The 22,420-nt window shown below is 41.0% G+C and overlaps 1 protein-coding gene across 1 annotated transcript in view; it reads right to left on the minus strand.

Annotated features, from left to right (window-relative positions):
• The window catches only part of LOC122787841 (protein transport protein Sec24-like CEF), a 110,625-nt gene that overhangs the window by 85,918 nt on the left and 2,287 nt on the right, over positions 1-22,420 (minus strand). The window contains exons 2-3 of the mRNA XM_044054757.1: positions 16,599-16,646; positions 1,189-1,251 (exon numbers count right to left, since the gene is read on the minus strand). The gene's annotated coding sequence lies outside the window, so the exon portion shown is untranslated. The remainder of the gene's footprint in view (positions 1-1,188; positions 1,252-16,598; positions 16,647-22,420) is intronic.

Raw genomic sequence — 22,420 nt, forward strand, 5'->3', positions numbered from 1 at the left:
GGATATTATCAGGTCCCATGGATGCTGTGTTCTTGGCTTTGGAGAGTGTGGTTTTTACCTGTGTAGCCATGATTACAGGAACTTTGCATTCTTCCGGTATAGAGATGGGCCCTCTAGGGGGTGTGGGGGGTAAAGTTAGCACTGAACCTATCTGCCAGGATGTTGGCAATATCAGTTGGTTCTGTATATTTAGTGCCATTGTGCTGTAACTCAGAGCAGATCTGAGTGTTGCCATTGAGATTCTTGACATAGCTATAGAATGCTTTCTGGTTGTCTTTAGAGTCAGTGGCAATTTTGTTTTCGTAACTAGCTTTGGAGGATTTTATGAGGGATCTCAGCTTCTTACAGAGGTTCCTCCAGTCATGGGATTTTACTCTATTTTGCAACAGTTTCTTTCTTCTGTATTAGAGTTTGTTTATGGCAGAGGACCACCAGATTGGCTTCATTTTTTTTGGAGGATAGCATCTTGGTTCTATTAGGGATAGCATGATTCATGCACTCGTGTAAGTGTTTATAAAGTGCATTTGTGTAGGATTCAGCAGTCGTACCTCTATTGTCCATCTGCATGTGTGTTATGAAGTTTGCCACTTCTGTTTTTTATGGTGGCTTCCCTAATTGGGGGTGGGGGCGGGATGTGGATGTCTAGGGTGATTAGCTTGTGGTCGGATCTGACCAACGAGGAATTGACCTCTGGTGTGGAACACCAGTTGCCCATGTTGGTAATGACCAGGTCTAGGATATTGCTGCCCCTGGTGGGGGTGTGAATAAGTTGATCCAAGGCATTGGAATTTATGAATTCCAGAAAATGTTGAGCAAAAGAGTTGGTACATGAGTAGTTTTCCCAGTTAGTGGGGAAAGGGCATAATGCTTTGGTTTCATGTGTCAACCATATGAGCTGTCGATCATATGAGCTTTCAGTCTTTTGAGCTTTCAGTGTTCTGGTGTCAGTGAAATGGTTGTCGATCATATGAGCTTTCAGTCATATGAAGTAGACCCATATATATATATATATATATATATATATATATATATATATATATATATATATATATAGATATATATAGATATATCTACACACAAATGTGTGTGTATGCGTGTGTGTGCATGTGTGTGTATTAATACATACATATATAGCCATTTACACATTAAAGTGCTTGAGAGCATTTTCATTGTACAGTTATGTATTACCTCTTTTGTACTGATGTCATTATTAACAGGTGTGGGGTTAAATAAGTCCACTTCTCCACTTCCCTGAAAAAAGAAAAGAAAAGAGATTAAACAGCTTGTATAGTATAAGAATTTTAAATTAGCTAGCTTACATTAGTAAATAATTACTCCTTATAGGTCAAATCTTTTGCATTTTTCACTGTGCCATTTTTTTTAGAATGTTGTGTATAATTATCTTCCTCGACTGACTATAGCTCTTTAATATAAAAAGAAATGTAGCTTTGTATGGAAATTAAGAAATACTGTTTCACACAGAAATCCTTACAAAGAAAACATTACATTTGTATAATGATGCTATCTTTACTAATGAAGATATTGTGTTATCTGCCTCTAAATATATATCAAAACACAACTGCTTTTAAAATGCATTTCTTTTTGCAAAAGATACATTTAAGTGTAGTGTGTGGAATGAGTAGACGGACTAACACAGAATGAGAGCAGATAATTCTTGGAATAGGTTACCTAATTAAATTGGGTCTATGTCAAATCTTTGAACGCTGGAAATGTCGAATGTCATATGGTCATATTCGAAGATTGACTTTTAATGGCGCCGTACAGTACAGAATGCGAGAATTTCCCAAAAGCCACTATGGGGGAGGTAAGAGTCTTTGCCAGAAGCCTGAAGCCCAGCGGGTACAGATGAAGGCCATCTCTGGCAAATCATCGTGGTCTGTCAATCATGTCCTCCCAGGCTGTCAGGTATTGGATCCCCTTGGAATGACACCAGAAACTAAAACAATTGTTAAAGTCAATCATTTTCTGTTTGTATTGAGGCATCATTCTGGGTGACAGTAAAATGCTGTTTAAGGCTAGGGACATACTTGCCTGGGACACATAGTCAGTGAGCTCAATCATGTCTCTCTTCATATAGTCCAGGGAGGTACATCTCAAGTCATTCATACCAACATGCACTATGATAGAGTCATAACAGTTATCAAAAATTGGACCGATGGCACAAAAAAAATAAGGACTCTGGATTCAACTGTATTAGAGTAAAAACTCTTTAATGACAAATGCTTTCAGCCATAGACTTCATCAGAACACATAAAACCATTTGTGAAAAGCAAATATATATATACACACACCTCAAATTCATCCCCACCCTTTGACATTACTAATTATTCAATTAAATACAAAGCCAACTTTCAGATTGCTAACTTCTGCCATCAGCCATAGCCCTGGCTTTAGGAGTGTCCACTATCCTTTCTCACAGCCAAAGTAAAATAAACCACACATTTTTGTCTTTTTTTTTATTTTGCAAAGTACAGAATATCATGCAGAGGCATCTTTTGAAGTTTTATCCACACTTTCAAAACAACACCCACATTAACACATAGACCTACATCTCATGGAGCCTCTACTATTAAGCCCATAAGGCAAGTCACCACACAATCCAACATTATAGTCATTGGGGACTCCATCGGGAGACACACTGATGTCCCCAAGCTGCATAAGGAGAAAATTACGGTCAGTTGCTTATCAGGGGCTAGGATCCACCACATTATACATGCACTCAGGTCATTGGACCACAATTGCCAATATGACTCAGTCATAGTCCATGTGGGAGTAAATAACCTGAGGTGTACCTCCCTAAACTATATGAAGAGAGACATCATAGAGCTCTCAGAATGTGTGTCTCAGGCTGGTATGAGCCTAGCATTGAGCAGCATTTTACCTTCCCCAAGGATGATGCCACAATATAAACAAAAGATGATTGACTTTAATAATTGGATTAGTTTCTGGTGTCACTCTAAAGGGGAGCAATATTTGTCAGCATGGAGAGAGATGGTCAACAGACTGCACTGCTTTGTCAGGGATGGTCTGCACCTCTCCCCTCTAGGATTTTGAATATTAGCTAAAACATTGTCTTCCCCCACAGAGTCTTTTTTAGGCAATGCCAAACGGAAAGTACTTCCGACATAGCAAATCAAACCCAAGAAAATCTAAAGGTATTACTACTCAATGCTAAGAGTCAAAACAAAAAACTGCACTCCCTAGAATCTCTCTTTACCCTAGAGAATGCTGATGTCTGTGTGGTCACTGAAACATGGTTTAAAGCCACAGAGGGCACACCAACAGTGCAAGGTTATAATGCCTTCCACACATTTAGACCAGCTACTTCACAAGCAGGGACTAAAGGTGGAGGTGTCTCTATTTACATCAAAGATAAATATACTTCAAGTCTAGTCAAACAGGACAATGCACTTGAGCTGCTCCATGTTCAGATCACTATAGGTAAAATCCAATATCACTTCCTTGCAAGTTATAGGCCCCCCTCTATGACCCAGGAAACCTATACCATGTATTTAAACTTATTAGAAACACTAACCATCCAACCCAATACCATATTCATGGGTGACTTTAATTACCCCACTATTAACTGGGAATCTTATATGACATATACATGCACAGAGATTCCTGGATTTTGCAAACACAAACTCCCTTGACCAGTTAGTCAATACAACAACCAGGGGTGCAACGATACTGGATCTGGTCCTCAATAATATGGGAGAATGCTGCACACCCCCTACCGTAATGCTTTCCCTGTTAAGGTCAGACCACAAAATGGCCTCCTTTGAAGTAAAAATAAAATCTGGACCCCCAGCTAAACCGGGATATTCAGGAACTATTCTAAGGCTAACCTCCTGCTATTACTGGACTACAGCTTAGACTAAGCACCTCATTGGTTCTTTTGAGATTTCTTTCTTAAAAGCTGTCTCAGGTTTCAACTTTCTGTTACCTAAGAAGCTCAGTTGTGAGTGTTCAGCCATTTTACAGTGAGCTGATCGAAGGAAGGACACTCAGCAAACTCGGAGCTACAATATATAACATTAAGTATCCTGTTTTTTGTTTATTTTGTTCTTTATTTCTTTGTTGTTTATAGCACTTTGTGTACTGTGTATTTTTCTAGCTAGTTTCACTGTGTGTGAGGTATTAACTGGAAATTGTCCACTCTTATTAAGCATCTGTTGGGTTGTTTGTTTATGATAACTTGTTGCAGTTAAACTCTTTTTTCTAGTGGCTCCTTTAGCTGTTTAAAACTTTCATTTAAAGGCTCACTGCTGCTTTTCAGCTGGGAGTAACATTTCTGCTATTTGTTTCCCACCCTACCTCCCTGTTGGTATAGTGTTTTTATAGTTGGTGGCTTTGCAGTTGCCCGCCCCTAGTGTAAATTTGATCTGGGACCCTCCTCCCAGTCTAGTGTCATTACCTCATTCTACCCAGTACAGGGAGAGCATTTGAGAAGGCCAATCAGCTTAGTTTCTGCTACTCCTTTCTCTCTTTCCTTTCTCTCTTTCCAAAAAAAAAAAAAAAAAAAAAATTATCTGCTTTTACTGTATTTGTGTTTTTTCCTACATTATTTTGCTTTTGCGTCATCTTAAAAGTACTCAATTATATTTATTACTGCTTGGTGTAACTCATTGTAAGCCTTTTAGTTTAAGCACCTGGGCTTCAGACCAGTTTTACATTAGGAAGGTTTGTGGTCTGCACTGTAGTGGCAGAACAGGTAGTTTACATCCTTCTAAGTTGGGAACTGCTGATTGAGGGCTCAGTGTCTGTTATTCTAAAAGTGTATTAATTCTGGTTTAAGCACTTGGGCTTGAGGCCAGTTATTTTACATTAAGAGGGTTCGTGTTCTGCACTCTTGTGGGAGGAGAGGCTGGACTCTGTCCTTCTGAGCTGGGAATTTCTAGTTAAAGCTTATAGTGCCTATATATTTGAACTGCTTCTTACTGAAATTGGTACACCTCGTTTGCTGTAGCATAGACTAGATCCAGGCCTGCTGAATCTAGCTTTGTTTGTATAACTTGAGCACTAATCCAGGCATTCTTTAAAGTATTCAGTTGTATTTATTACTGCTGGTAGTAACTTGATTAAAGTGTAGCTATCATTTCTAAGTCTTTTGGATTAAGCACTTGGGCTTCAGACCAGTTGTTTTACATTAGGAAGGTTTGTGGCCTGCACTGTGGTGGCAGGACAGGTAGCTTACATCCTTCTAAGTTGGGAACTGCTGATTGAGAGCTCAGTGTCTGTTATTCTAAAAGTGTATTAGTTCTGGTTTAAGCACTTGGGCTTCAGGCCAGTTATTTTACGTTAAGAAGGATTGCGGTCTGCACTCTTGTGGGAGGAGAGGCTGGACTCTGCCCTTCTGAGCAGGGAATTTCTGGTTAGAGGCTTATAGTGCCTGCATATTCTAACTGTTTCTTACTGAAATTGGTACACCTTGTTTGCTGTAGCATAGACTAGATCCAGGCCTGCTGAATCTAGCTTTATTTGTATGCTTGTTGTTTGTTTATTTCCTGAAACGCTAATTCCACCTAAAACGCGGCCTTTTAGCACTTCTGTGGATCCCTAGTGATATCTGCATTGCTTACTGTACTTATTTCCTTGTTTCACTTGAAAGAAAGTTACTGTTTGTCGTTTTGCATTTAGGTTACCTGTAACACATTGCATTTAAGTTACCTGGCACTTGCTCACTAAAGCAATTATATAAGTCAGCTCTAAAAATTAAAAGCACTACACCCTCACAAACTCCCTTGAGTACCTTGTTCCCCATTGGCCCTTTTTTCAATTATAAAGGAATTCCCAATACTATTCTAGCATGTCCAAAGGTCAGTTGTCAATCTCCTCTCCGGTCCAGCTGGTGAATCTGGGAATCTTGAGGCAATGTTACAACTGCCTCATGTACACAGACAACCCTCTCCTCCTCCCAACAAATTCCAACACATGTGAGAGATGCAACCATATAGCCAAACTGGAGGCTAAGCTCTCTCAACTCAGTACTGGCGTAACCAGTCAGGAGGAGAAGGAAACCACACTCACTACAATTCCAGTCTCACATAGACCTACCACGACAACAAACCAAACACATAAACACACAAAACATACTGAGGCTCTAAATAAAAATCTGCCTAAGCAGCAGAGACCTCCAAAGCAGACACCCAAGCAACCGCTACCCCAAAACAAAACACGTGCAACACATAGCTCACAAAGCCAGTGTGCCGAACAGTCACAGCCCTTAAGGCTAAACAACACACCTGATACACTTGTAATAGGTGACTCTATCATCAGGCACACTGACGTCCCGCTCACCAGGCTGAACAAGGAGAAGGTCACGGTGAGCTGCCTGTTGGGCTAGGATCTGCCACATAACACAAGCACTCAGGTCACTCCAAGGCAAGTACAAATATGACTCAGTCATTGTCCATGCTGGTGTGAATGACCTGAGACGTACCTCCCTGGGCTACATGAAAAGAGACATAGAGGAGCTCTCTGAGCATGTAGCCCAGGCCGGTATGACCCTGACCTTGAGTAGCATCTTACCCTCACCAAGAATGATGCCACAATATGAAGACAAGATGATCAATTTCAACAATTGGCTTAAGTGTTGGTGTCATTCAAAGGGGATCCAATGCCTGTCAGCCTGGGATGACATGCTCGACAAGCCACGATGCTTCGCTAGGGACGGCTTGCACCTGTCACCCTGGGCTTTCGGATATTGGCAAAGGCTCTTGCTACCCCATAGTGCCTTTTTAGGCAAGGCTCAAAAGACAAACCCACCTCCATAGGTATCACAAGGGATAAGAAACTAAGAGTAATGCTACTCAACGCCAGAAGTCTAAACCTCAAGATGCACTTTTCGAAACTCTCCTTAGCATGGAGAACATCGATATCTGTGCAGTAACAGAAACCTAGTTCAAGGCTCGAGAGCACCCCAGCACTACCAGGTTATACCTCATACCATGCTTTTCGGCCCCAAAACTTGGACCGAACCACAAAAGGAGGGAGTATCAATATTTGTCAAAGATACCCACACCTCCAGGTTGGTGGCACAGCACGAAGCATCAGAGACTATCCATGTGCAACTAACTGTGGGTAAAACTGCCTTCCAGTTTATAGCCTGCTACAGACCACCCTCCCAAACACAGGAACCCCACTTGGCCTTCCTGAGAATACTGGAAAATATGAAGGTCTCTCCAAACACCATTACATTGGGCGACTTCAACTACCCAAACATAGACTGGGAGCATTACTCTAGCTCCAACACCCTAGCCCAAAGGTTCCTAGAATTTATAAACTCAAATGCTATGGAACAACTTGTTACCACTCTCACAAGAGGGGAAAACATACTGGACCTGATCATCACCAACATGGGGACACTATGCTCCATACCAGAAGTGTATCCCTCACTGGTAAGATCAGACCATAAACTAATCTCACTGGATATTCACATCCCGACCCCACCCCCTGCCCAAAAAACCACAGTGAAAAACTTCTCTAAAGCAAATTTCACACGCCTCAAAACCAAGGCAAAATCCTTCAAAGCCCCCGGGCCTGTGGAAAATACGGCCCAGACCGCAGAATCCTTTATAAACGCATTCTATGAACACCTTCAGGAATGCATGGATCATGCAATCCCAAATAAAACCAAGACCCAATCCTCCAAAGGCAGACGTCCTGTCTGGTGGACCCCAGCCATAAACAAACTATACAATAGAAGGAGGAAGCTACTACATGATAGAGCAAAATCCCAAAAGGGAAGGCATCTCTGTTCAGTATTAGCAAAAACTACGGGCACTCATAAAATCGTCTAAGGCCAGCTTCGAGAGAAAAATTGCACAGGACACTAAGGATAATCACAAGGCTTTCTTTAGTTATGTTAGGAACCTGGGTGGGAATTCCCAGATATGCTCAGAATTAGTCCAAAATGACAAAAAATACACCGAGCCCACAGACATTGCCAACATCCTAGCTGACAGGTTCAGTGCAAACTTCTCCCCTCTCCCCACCAAAAGGACAAATATCTATCCCAACAGAGTGCTGCCCCTGACATCTCAGATGCTCAGGTAAGAGCCGCCCTCTCCAAAGCAAAAACACAGCATCAATGGGACCAGATGGTGTCCCGGCTGCGTCCTACATGAACTCCAAGAAGAGCTAAACCCAAACATAAAACTACTGTTCAATCTTAGCCTTACTACAGGATATGTACCCAAAGAGTGGCGTACAGCAACAGTGGTCCCTCTCCACAAAGGTGGTGCCTCAACGGATCCTGGAAACTATCGCCCCATAAGCCTGACTAGCTTGGTCTGCAAAGCTATGGAAAGGATCATCATGGACCTCATAAATAAAGATATTGGGGACCTACAGACACTGGATCCTACCCAGTTTGGCTTTGTTAAGGGCAGATCCTGCCTCTTAAACCTGGTCAATTTCTTTGAAACAGTCACCAAGGCCATTGACGAGGGGAAGGTGGTCCACACAGCCTACCTGGACCTCGCAAAAGCCTTCGATACAATACCCCACTCGGGCATTATAGATAAGCTCACCAGCTTAAATATAAACCCCTATGTCACTAGATGGGTTGCAAACTGGCTCAAGGACAGAACCCACATGGTTAGAATTGCTGGAGCCATGTCAGACTCCAAACCAGTTACAAGTGGCGTCCCACAAGGCTCAGTCCTGGGACCTCTCTTGTTTGGTATATATTTCTCGGGGGTACAGGCCAACACGGAAGGACTGTGGCTGACCAAGTTCGCAGATGACTGCAAACTGGGCACCATAATCAACTCTCCAGCCGACACAAGCATCCTCCAAAAGGGCCTCATAGAAACAGACAACTGGTGCCAGAGCCATGGCCTCAAACTAAACGCCAAAAGTGTATAGTCATCCCCTTTGGCAAAAACAAAGTGCCCACAAATTACCACATAGGTGGTAATCCATTAAGTACAGAAGAAGTCATTAGGGACCTGGGGACCCAAGTTGATAGCAATCTCTCATTTGACAACCACGTGGCCAAAGTGGTTAGAAAAACATTTTATATAGCCCACCTAATCATGAAGGGATTCACATCTAGATCAGGGAGGTCATCGTACCTCTTTACTCATCCCTCATCAGGCCCATAATTGAGTACAATGCCCCTTTTGGGATGTACCTTACCAGACACCTGCAGCAACTGGAAAGACCCCAAAAGTACCTCACCAAGAGGATCAAAGGGCTGAAACAGATGCCATATGCTGCCCGGTTAAAGAAACTCCAGCTCTACTCAGTGGCATACCGCCTGCTCAGAGGCGATCTGTGCCTGACGTATAAAGCCATGTCCAACCCGGAATTAATGGACATGCTGCACCTCAGAAAATCCAAATCCCATCGAGCCACGCTCGAGAGACTTGAACCTCAGCACTGAAATAAATAGGACATGCTGGAGGGACAGATTCATAACCCAGAGGCTCCCTTCACTCTGGAATAAAATCCCAGTCCAGGTTAGGCAGAGTCCCACATTGACTCTCTTCAAGAGGAATCTTGATGAGTGGATGGGAGATCGTAGGTTTACCCCGGCTATCACTTCTGTGTCACTGTTAGACAGAGGCACAGTATACTAGCATCAAAAAAAGGCATAGCAAAATTAATTTAAAATGGGTGGCGAAAGCCAAACACACTCTGGCTAGGCTTATAAATGCCCTAGGGCAGATAGCCTAGTATGAACCTATGAACCTATGAACCTATTAAGTGAAAACCTGGCAACATTTCAAGCTCCCATAAACCCTGAGAACACTTCTGCCTATGCAGAACTGTTCACAGAAACCCTGTACAAGCATGTCAATAGCGGCATTGAGGCAGCTGTACCCACCAGGAAGAAGTACAGAACTAACTCAAAAAAACAAGCCACCCTGGTGGAATCACAAAAATCAATCGGATGTATAACAGGACGAAGAAAATCATGGCAAAAATTAAGAGGTGCAGCACTCAGCATGATAAAAGCACTCTCATCAAACTAAATAAACAACTCAGAGGACAAATAAAGTCTACCAAAGCCAAATTTGAGGTAAGTTTGGCCTCCCAGGCCAAGGACAACCACAAAGCTTTCTTTAGCTATGTCCGCAACCTCAAAGGCAATACACAATTGTGTACAGAGCTCATTGTAAATGGGGCCACCTATACTGAGCCAGAAGATATAGCAAACCTCCTGGCTGATAAATTTAGCTACAACCTTACTCTTCTCTCCTCCTCAACCTTCCCTCAGGAAATGTCGTCAAATATAACTCCTCCTACTATCACTAGGGAACAGGTCCTTAATGCTCTCTGTAAGACCAAGAACACTGCATCAATGGGCCCAGACGATATACTAGGATGCCTTTTTAATAGCATGAAACATGACCTATCAGGGCCTCTGGAATTTCTATTTAACTGTAGCCTCCAAACAGGCTTTGTGCCTCATGAATGGAGAAAGGCAACAGTCATCCCTCTGCACAAAGGTGGGCCATCTACAGACCCTGAAAACTACAGACCTATAAATCTCACTACTCTTATATATAAAGCCATGAAAAGAATTATCATGGAGATGATCAATAGAGAAAAAGTAAACCTCCATACACTGGACCTAACCCAGTTTGGTTTTGTCAAGGGCAGATCATGCCTACTCAACCTGGTGGACTTCTTTGAGAAGGTCACAAAAGCAATGGATGAGGGCAAAATCATTCACACTGCCTACCTTGACCTGGCCAAGGCATTTGACACAATACTCCACTTGGGCATTGTTGACAAACTCAGCAGGTCAGGTAAAAACCCGTACGTCACCAGATGGATAGCCAATTGGCTCACAGACAGGACCCAGGAAGTTAGAATTGGGGAGTCCACCTCTACAAAGAGACCAGTCACAAGTGGAGTCACTCAGGGATCAGTCCTTGAACCGCTCCTTTTTAGCATTTACTTTTCAGAAGTCAAGGCCAATGTCAGTGGTCTCTGGCTGACTAAATTTGCAGAGCTATGGACTAAAACTAAATGCCAAGAAATCCATAATAGTATCCAGTATCCATAATCCATAATAGTATCAGCTAGCAATTTGATTGTTGGCTTTGTATTTGCTTCTCACAAGTGTTTTTTTGTGTTCTTATGAAATCTACAGATGGAAGTGTTTGTCATTAAAGAGTTTCTACGCTAATGCACTTAAATCCAGAGTCCTTGCCTTTTTTGTGCCATTGTTCCAATTATTGGTAGCTGTTATGACTCTGTCATAGTCCATGTTGGTGTGAATGACTTGAGACATACCTCTCTGGACTATATGAATAGAGACATGATTGAGCTCCCTGAATATGTGTCCCAGGCAGGTATGTCCCTAGCCTTAAGCAGCATCCTACTGTCACCCAGAATGATTCCTCAGTACAAACAGAAAATGATTGTTTGGCAGCTGTGTCTAGTTATCAGATTTTGAAGGAGTTGTTCTTTATCATTTTAGAGTCATAACAGTACCTGTTGTTGAGAGACTTCAGTGCATGTGTGACATGGTGTGATATGGTGGATTCTGGCACCTGACAAGCAAATTACTGTGACTTTCTCCTTGTCTAGCCTGGTGAGGGGCACATCTGTATGTCTCACGATAGAGTCTCCTCTGACTAGTATGTTGGGTTTGTGGCTGGGCCTTAGAGGCTGTGAGACACAGTCTTGTGTACACTTTGTGGTTACTGATGCTGTGGGTTGTGATGTGTATGTGTGTTTTTGCCTCGGAGGTCTCTTTTGTTTAGGTATGTTTTTATTGAGAACCTCTGCATATGTGGGAGTGTATTGTACAGGTGTGGGTGGTGTTAGAGGTGTGGTGTTTGTAGTGTTTGTGCAGACAACCTTCTCAGTGCCAGATGTATTGGCTTGTGATTGAGAGAGCAAGGATTCTAGGTTCTTAATGTAATTGCATCTCTCACATACTATGTTCCTAGGTGGTAGTGGTAGTAGAGGGTTGTCCGTGTACGTGAGGCAGTTGCTGCACTGTCTCAGGATGCCCATATCAACCAGACTAGCAGGAGAAGCCATAGGAAATTGTCCGTCCATGGTTGTCAGAATCTGTGGAAGAGAAGTGAGGGATAATAAAGTGGGTACTATCTGAAGAAAGTACCTTAGGTGTAAGTAGGGCTGGATAAAATAAACACAGTAACTGCAAGGGAGGGCCTCGCTTACACAGGAGTGCTGGAAGAGAAAAAATGCAGCTGAGATACCTCACAAAGGGTTAAAACAGTGCTGCGGTGGTGTGTGATGCACAGATAAAGCGTAAACCCATGCAAATGCAGGGCTTAAATACCACAAAAAAAAACTAAAATAAAAACACTGGAATTGACTAATCCACCCTTGTCCCTGAGCTCTTAGCTAAACACCCTATGCCAGACCAGTTCCAACCAGTTCACTTACTCCCACTAAGCACAGGTAGGCCCTAGCCAACACAGGATAGCATAGCAGGAAACACAGGAATCCCACAAACAGATCTGTATACAGTAAAACCTGTAACCAGTCTATGCTAAAGGTATTTTACTCTGTTTAGGTCGATTTAAACAGGAGAACAGATACACACTTAAATATAACAGCAGGACAGTTCACGCTCAGTTAATTAAACAGTTTAACAGTAAAACAGTGAAAAATACAGTACAGACGTAATACAAGTTAATGAAACAGCACAGTTAATCAAATATAAGTGCAGCAAAGGCAGAATAAATTGAAAAATGGCTCTTAGTTTTGTAGATTCTCTCAGCAGCTTTGAAATCAGCATGGGGTAGATGCAGAACAATTTAATCAGGCTACCAACATGCAGTAACAAATGCAGCAGAATAAGCACAACTGAACGTCTAAGCACAATCAGCAAAATAAAGTATGAAGAGGCACGTTTTTAAAGTAGAAAGAGGGGAAACAGAAGATAATACAAGGTTATGAACTAAAGGGGTGGGTCTTCATAACTGATCTGACTGTACTCAGTAGAAGGAGCTGATGCATTGGGACTGGGAGAAGTGTCCAATACCAAATTTATAGCAGACGCGGGCAACTCAAAAACCACCAAGCTTTAAGACCACAACAACATTTGGATGGGAGGGTGGGGTGACAGTATCAGAACAGAGGTAAGGATTCAATTCACTAAGCCTAAATTACAGGTGTACAGTTTAAACAGATATGCAGCAAATACTGTTTTAGTTAATCAGAAGTGCAGAAAGTTGAAAATAAGGACTTATCTTTTGTAGTCTCACAGCAGGTTTTTGGAAAACAGCAGAGCAAGGGCAGAAGGCCTAATTCACTGCAGCTTTGATCAAATAAGCACACACTGGTTCACACTGGCTATTTAAGGCAGAGAAACAGGAACCAGCCAAAGTTCAAATTATCCAATCAAAAATGCCTTAAACAAAGCCCTGTAGCAGTAACTCTAGCTAGATCAGATCAAACTGAAACCCCCTCTCACAAAGCACAGCTAGGCCTCTATAGACCAAAGATTAACTGTACCAGAAGCTCCAAAGGTCACAAACAGTACTCGATTCAGCAGAGCCTGAACCTAGTGTATGCTAGTGTTTTTTTCAAGTGCAGCAACAAGTAAAACGAACAGAAAAAGCAGAGAAACAAAAACAAAAGACAAGAGATCAGAACAGAGGTAAGTAGTCAGTTCACTAAGACCACATATTGCAATATGACATTTATGAACTCCATTAATATGGCACAGGGTAAATCAGCATAAAAGATTTATATCAATATGCACCAGCATATTCGTTCTTAATCCCACTCAGTGTCATTTACTGTTTTGCTTAACATAACTGTATTACCCTGTCACAGATACAAAATACTTCATAAATAATCATAAGCGGATTGTGCCTTACTTGCAACTGACAGTGATGATGAGAGTTATACAGTGCCTGCAGCCTTTGGCTTACAATCTTGCTTCAGTCAAAAAAGCACTCCTGCACGAAAGGCAAATGCACGGCTCAGGAACAAATCTGAAGTGCCAAAAAGAGTAGAGCCAGCATACTGTGTTCCATATTTGTCTTTATTCAAATAAAACAACAAAAAACAGACCGTTTTCCGCCGGAAAATGTCACAGCCTTCTTCAGTGCAAATCAAATACAGCTTTTGTTGTAAGTTAAATATACCCATCTTGAAGCCTATTGGCCCATACTACAATTGTTCATTCAAACCAGGTGGAAACAATCCACCCAGTTTAACAATCCACTTTTTTTCTTTATTATTTAAAATAGAGTGCCACCCAGTTTTATTGGATTTATTGCCCTTGATGATGTCAATAACCATAAAAGAAAATCTGGCAGTGGGGTGTGTTAGATAGTGTTTATACAATGCATTGGTTACCTTTTTGTTTTTAATATTACTGATGTGTTCAGAAATTCTGATTCTGAATGGACGAGAAGTCTGGCCAATGTAAAAGCAACCACAAGTGCATAGCTTGATATATTAAACAATCAGTACTGCAATTAGCAAAGAAATTTAAATCATAAACTATAGGGCTGTTGCGGCTGTAAAATTGTTTACATTTTGTAACCTTGTCACAATGGATGCAGTGTCCACATGGGTAGCAGCCAACTAAAGGATCCCCCGATAGTGTAGATTGTACATATGTAGAGGATTGATTCAGTGTCCCACGCTTGTAATGATTAAAACAGGAACCAAGATTTTTGCCTTTACGGAAAGAGAACTGACATCTTTCTGGTATGATGTGTGCTAGCTCCTGATCACATTGTAAAATATTCCAATGTTTATTCACACTTTGAATTAGGTTGTCAGAATTCCTGGCATAAGTTGTTAGGAATCTAATTGGTTGTAATGCCGAATTGTTATGGTCTTTGTAACTTAAAAATTCTTGTCTGTCAATGGAATTGACCAAATTACTGGCCTTCAATACATAACCCATACCATAACCCCTAGATTTGAATCTGTTTGTGAGATCCTTCCTTTGTCTCTGAAAAGAGGAATCATCAGAGCAGATACGCTTTATCCTGATGAATTGCGATTTTGGGATGTTCTGGGCTATGTGTGGTGGATGGAAACTGGACGCATGTAGGATGGTATTATATTGGGGATATTTCCTGAATACTTCATTACTCACCGTGTGATCTGGTAGTCTATTGATAATCACATCCAAAAACGTAATGCTGTTCAGATCATAATGAACAGTAAATTGTAATCCCCATGGGTTGTTGTTCAGGTAAGATATGAATTCATCTAACACATTTGTCTCACCCTTCCATACCATCCAACAGTCGTCTAAAAACCATCTCCAAATGTCAATGTATTCCAAATAGATGTTGTTCACATGATCATAAATAAGATGTTTTTCGACAAAGGCCATAAATAGGTCAGCATATATTGGGGCAAATGAAGCACTCATCGCTGTGCCCTTTGTTTGTAAATAACAAGTATCCTGATAAAAGAATACATTGCTATTCAGAACATGTCTGGCTAACTGAACCAAAAAGGAGTTGAAGTCAGGTTTGTATAAACTGGCCACTTCCAGACAGTATGTAAGGGCTTCTAAACCAGATTAGTGTGGAATGTTCGTATATAAAGCACATACATCTAGTGTGCACATCAACCAATCAGATTCCAATTGGCTATCTGAAATGATCTGCAGGAAATTTGTAGTGTCCTGTAACCGAGAACGTACAAGATGGAGCAAAGGCTTCAAATGTTTGGTCAAATATAGACAAAGGTTCTGTGCTATAAACCTTTCCTGAGACAATTGGTCTGCCTGGTGGATTGATGGGATTTTTGTGAATTTTTGGCAAAAAATAAATATATTGGTTGGCCGGATCTTGAATGGTGAGTTGATGCATGGTATCATTGGTAATGATAGCTTCATCCCTAGCCTGAATTAAAAAATCATCGATTAGTTTTTTAAAATGATAGATGGGATTGATATGCATCTCAGAATAATATCTACCATCAGACCACTGTCTTTTAGCCTCTTGATCATAATCACACCAATTCAAAAGAACCACAGCTCCCCCTTTGTCTGCAGAAATGATGACAATATTATTATTGTTTTGAAGTTCCAGAATAGCTTGTTTTTCAGCAGCAGTTACATTATTCCGTTTGGAATATGTGTCCGACCTGGAACAATCTTGCTTGTCTGATTCTGGCTAGGATTCCTTCTGTGTGGTTTATATGCCCTCTCTGTTGCCATGCAATTTTTCTTCAGGGTCTCTTGTTTCCTCCATAATGAAGTGATAATATTCCCATTTCCCCAGGTGTGTAAGAATGTGTGTATCATGAGGCAGAGTAGCACCTTGCTTGGGACTCACCTGTACCTTATACTCATTGTAGGGGAAAGGCTTTAGTTCCTCGGCCAAAAAATGGAAAGAGAGACACTGAAATGAAATAGGTGTTTGCATCCCTTTACTCATGACAGATCTTGCTTCACTGTTTTCATTTACCAGCAGAAAACATACATTAAATATCAACCTTGAACTGCTGAATGGAATTTTTGTTTTACCACTTGTTTGCAGGAAAGAAGTACAGAGCAAGGCCCTGCATTGCATTCTGTAAGTGACGCCAACAGAATATCTTCAGATGACCTCTGCAAGCCTGAATGTTTATACTGAACAAGAAAACAAAATACTTACTTCCTGATTTGATTTTGCTTGTCCTTCAAGTAACAATTGTTCTTCATACTGAAAAAAAAAAACAAATATTGAAAATATATTTGAGGATGAACAACAAATGGAAGCACAACAGTATACATCAAAGTTATATAACGACCCAATAGAAATAAAGATATGCTGCTATTAAAAAATATTGAATCTCATTCTTTGTAAGTGGGACATACTCAATGCACACTTTTTACTAAGAGAATTATCAATATTTCTTTTGTTCTTTTTACTGTCATGAAGTAAACAAAAAATATGCAAATGCTTGAATGAGCGTGTGTGTGTGTGTGTGTGTGTGTGTGTGTGTGTGTGTGTGTGTGTGTGTGTGTATGTAGTTTAAATCACTGAGATCATGGGTTCCATAGAGTCGAGGATTGTGGAGCCTTAGCCGCTGAAACACACCTCACCAAACACTAAAAGTAAGAAGAGTTAGACTTAATCCCCTAACTGGGTTTCACTGGATTGATCTGTTGATCTGGGTGATGTGGGAGACAAAACGCTTACTTGACAAATCCTGAGAAGCAAATTTACATATGCACACACACACACACACACACACACACACACACACACACACACACACACACACACACTGATATATATGGATCTACTGAAATATGTCAAATCTATCACTGATCTGTTTAGCTGACAAAATCTGGTTGACTACACAGACACAGTTGAAAGGTGTGCAAGATCTCACCACACATTTCTTGAGGTAGGGAAATATGCCTTTTCCCAGAGATTATGCAGTCTCAGAATAGTATATATATATATATATATATATATATATATATATATATATATATAATTAGCAGGGGATGTGAGAGTACAAGGGCGGCTTGTCCCCTGCAAAAAACAATGTTTTATTTTATTTTTTTAAGTTTAAGTTTTGCATGCAACAAGATTGTTGTTCAGCACATGTGTAGTAGTGTGTCAGTGTTTGCAAAGCCAACTTTTTTGTGGACACCTTTGTAAACATTGATCTGTTAGGTGTTTTGTTTAATTTCAGTACACCTATATATGTACATCTATCTATCTATATATATATATATATATATATATATATATATATATATATATATGTGTGTGTGTGTGTGTGTGTGTGTGGGTATATGTGTGCGTGTGTTTGTGTGTGTATATGAGCTCACTTACTGTGGTTGAATTTACTGAATGTTGACCTCTTCTTTGTTGACACACTTTGGTCAACAAAACAGATGGCTGGCAGGTGTCAAATGTCTTGTTGAGTCACGTTGGTCAACAAAACAGATGGGTGTGGTCTGCATGTCTTCCCTGTGATTGCATGGGTTTCCTCTGGATGCTCCAGTTTCCTCACATATTCCAAAGACATACATCTGGAGAGTTTCTTCCTGGGCCTGTGCTGAAAATGGGCTCTGTTCCACTCAGACTTTCCCAGTAAACAAATGTTAACTAAATATATATATAAAACTAACTTGGTCAAATAGAATTTATGTCGACATGCAGGATGTTGACACAAACTGATCAACATTATGCACATTAACACATTATTACACATGCACCAAACATTAATCTCGGTACATGCAAAAATTTAAAGAAAAAACACACAAATACTCATTTTCTTTGGGGGGGGGGGGGGCAAGCCCTCTGCAGCCCCTTCTAGTTTAATATTCTAACTCTTGAAATCGCACAGTCTCAGGGAGGGGAAATATTCTCCTGCTCAGGGATCGTCAGTCTTGCACTCCTGTTGACCAAATTGTGTCTTCACACACACACACTTATGTACATATCTTTATGCATAAAATCTATTCAATAACAGTTTGCTGCATTTTTGATTTTGGTGTGTGTGTAATACGAGGGACTGATGTTACATGTCTATAATACCTTGCACTACAAAAGGATACAAAATGTTTCATCACTCATCATGCTTTTAATTCCTAACCCCTATAGTGTTAAATGTTGTTGCACATAAATAAGACTGGGTGTTCACATATTGCATTTATCCTTTCTTTACACTTTCTAAATGTTTCCAATGTTTGGCTTGTGCCTATGTACTATTTTCATTTGGGGGTTAATACTGCATTTCAACGTAGCTTAGATGGCATTGTGAACAGATTATTGCTTAAGTATATGTTTTACTACATGTTAGATTTTCAAGGTAGTTATTTATTTATTTAATTTATTTATTTTGCATTATTTTTTGCTGCGTTTCCGGAGTGCTTGTTTTCTCATCCTTTTTGATTGGCTGAAGCGTCTGATTTTGAGGGGGGACATTTGTTTACTTATTTGTTTTTACTTTTTGGTTTGTGATTTATCGCAGACGGCTGTCAGGATGTTAGGTGTAGTATACTTTATTTTTATTATTTAAATGTTCTTTTTTAATATTGATGGGAGCTTTCATTATCGATTTTATACTTTTGCACGGGAGTATAAAGAATTCAGGCATTAGACCGATTAGTTTGATCATTATTGACATGCTGTATTTAAGCAGAGTTACCACTGAATGAGTCTTTTTGCCATGTGGCTTTTTATCAGGGTAGTTTAATTAAAGTTGCTGTTCAATGCTTATAGTTTCATAGGATGGTACTGAGCTATCTGCCCGAAGGCATATATTAGCCCAGCCATGTTATGCAGTATTCACCGCCCCTTTAGTAGTTCCCTAGACCCTTGTACTAGCAACTAGTACCCTTGGCCCCTATCTAGTAGTGCTGTTTGTGTGATCCCCGGTGTGAAATTCCTGTTACCCATCCACTCATCAAGGTTCCTCTTGAAGAGTGATAGTGAGGGGCTCTGTCTTATGTAGATCGGGACCCTGTTCCATAGTAAGGGAAGTCTCTGCAAAGGGAATCTATCCCTCCAGCATGTTCTATTCATTGTTGTGTTGAGGTTTATATCCCTAGAGCGTGTAGCTCGAGTAGATTTGGTTTTGCTAAGATGGAGCATGTTCAACAATTCTGGGTTGGACATGGCTCTGTACGTTAGACAGTGATCGCCTCTGAGAAAGCGGTATGCAACAGAGAACAGTCTTAGCTTTTTCAATCGTGCTGCATAGGGCAACTGTTTGAGGCCAGTAATTCTCTTGGTTAGGTACCTCTGTGGTCTCCCCAGCTGCTGGAGATGTCTAGCCAGGTACATTCCAATTGGTGCATTGTACTCAATAATGGGTCTGATGAGGCAAGAGTAGAGGGGCACCATTACATCCTTAGATCTTGATGCGAACCCTTTCATGATCAGATGGGTCACATAGAAGGATTTTCTAACCACTTTGGCAACATGGTTATCAAAGGAAAGCTGGCTATCTACTTGGGTCCCTAGATCCCTTATTTCTTCTTCAGATTTCAGGAGATTACCTCCTATGTTGTAGTTTGCGGGTACTCTGTTTTTTCCAAAGGGGATTACTACACATTTTTTTGCATTTAGCTTGAGACCATGGCTTTGACACCATGCATCAGTCTCATTTAGGCCCTTCTGGAGGATCTCCATGTCAGCCAGAGACTCTATTATAGCACCCAGTTTGCAGTCGTCCGCAAACTTAGTCAGCCACAGCCCTTCCGTGCTTGCCTGTACTTCTGAGAAATATATACTAAACAGGAGGGGCCCCAGGACAGAGCCCTGAGGTACACTACTCATTACTGGTCTGGATTCGGACATAGATCCCGCTACTCTTACTTTATGGGATCTGCCTGAGAGCCAGTTTGCGATCCATCTTGTGACGTAAGGGTTTATGCCCAGGCTGGTGAGCTTATCAATAATACCCGAATGGGGAATGGTGTCAAACGCTTTAGCAAGGTCAAGGTAAGCTGTGTGTACCTCCTTTCCCTTATCTATAGCCTGAGTAACTGTCTCAAAGAAATCCACCAGGTACAAGTGGCATGATCTGCCCATGACGAAGCCGAACTGTGTGGGGTCCAGCGACTGGAGGTTCCCAATCTCTTCATTTATGAGTTCCATAATGATTCGCTCCATAGCCTTACAGATCAGACTGGTCAGGCTTATTGGTCGGTAGTTCCCAGGGTCAGTTGTGGCCCCACCCTTGTGTAGCGGGACCACCGCTGCCGTGCGCCATTCTCTGGGCACATATCCTGTGGAGAGGCTGAGACTCTCCTGAGAGGCTGTGGAGAGGGTATTAAGATGCGGGGTTAATTCCTTTTGGAGCTCGCGTATGACACAGCCTGGGACACCATCTGGTCCCATGGAGGCAGTGTGTTTAGCTTTAGATAGAGCCTTGTTAACCAATGTATCAGTAATAATTGGACTTACACAATCCCTTGGAATGGTAATAGGCCCTGTAGGTGGTGAGGGGGGGGAGAAATTTGCACAGAACCTGTCAGCCAAGATGTTGTCAATGTCAGAAGGGTCAGTGTATTTTGTTCCATTTTGTACTAGCTCAGAACAGACCTGAGCGTTGCCATTTAGGTTTTTGACGTAGCCATAGAAGGCCTTATGGTTATCCTTGGCATCCTTGGCAACTTTCTTTTCAAAATTAGCTTTAGTTGACTTGATGAGGGCCCTCAATTTCTTACTAATGCTGATCAGGGATGATTTTTCTACTTGAGATTTGGCCTTTTTTTGTATAAGTCTCCTCCTTTTTATTGTAAAGTTTGCTTATGGCCGGGGTCCACCAGACTGGTTTCTTCTTGCTTGAGGAAGGAGTCTTGGTTTTATTTTGGATAGCATGGTCCATGCAATCCTGAAGATGCATATAGAGTGCCTTGGTGTAGGATTCCACATCCTGGATATCATTATCCTTCTGCAAGGGAATAGTGAAGCTTTCCACTTCGGATGCAAGTAGTTTGAAGTTTGCTTTGGAAAGGTTTTTGACTATGTTTTTTTTGACTGGGGGAGGTGGAGGAGTGAGGATGTCCAGGGTTATCAGTTTGTGGTCGGATCTGACCAAGGAGGGAGTGATAACGGGTGTGGTACAGTGGGTGCCCATATTTGTGATGATTAAATCCAATATGTTGTCCCCTCTAGTGGGGGAACATACTAGTTGTTCAAGGGCATTTGAATTTATAAATTCTATGAATCGCTGAGCATAGGAGTTGGAACATTGGTAGTTCGCCCAGTCTATACCAGGGTAGTAGAAATCACCCAAGAATATGGTGTTGGGTAGGACCTTTATATTTTCCAATGTCTCAAGGAATGCAGAGTGAGCATCTTGGGACATGGTGGGCGATCTATAACCGGCTACGACTTGAAATGTGGTTTTGCCTGCTCATAGTTGCGCATGTATATCAATGCATGTTATGCCTAACTCCTCTTTGATAATCTCGACTCAGTTTGCTGCAGTTTTGTATTTTTGTGTGTGTAATACATGAGGGACTAGTGTTATATATGTAAAATATCTTGTACTATAGAAGTACAGAAAAAGTTTCACTACTTGTTATATACCACATGATGTTTACTTTGGAGTCAGATGATACTTTTTAAACAAATTTCTTTCTGTTCAAATATGTTTCTACATTATCATAGCCATATATAAGCCAGTCTTAATTTCGATTTTCAGTATAAAAATTAATGAGCACTTTTTGTTTTTGAATTTTATTTTATTAGTGTTGAAAGACGTTATTTTGTAGTCTTTTAACACAGTTTTTCACTTTTGAATCTAAGTCTCACATGTAATGAATTCATTTTCCAGTTTTCTCTCTCATACTGCTGAACCACCAATAAATATTTTTGGTGTGATGTATCTTTACTACAACCGCCAGCATCTTTATAGCTGTATAGAAACTAACATGAAAACTAGAACTAAATGTTGGCAGAAAAAATGAGCTATATCTCACTGCAAGTGGAACTTCAGAAACAAAAACAACCCAATACAG

Source organism: Protopterus annectens, chromosome 13.part0 (assembly GCF_019279795.1).
Source record: "Protopterus annectens isolate FY-2018-M chromosome 13.part0, PAN1.0, whole genome shotgun sequence".
Lineage (NCBI taxonomy): Eukaryota > Metazoa > Chordata > Ceratodontiformes > Protopteridae > Protopterus > Protopterus annectens.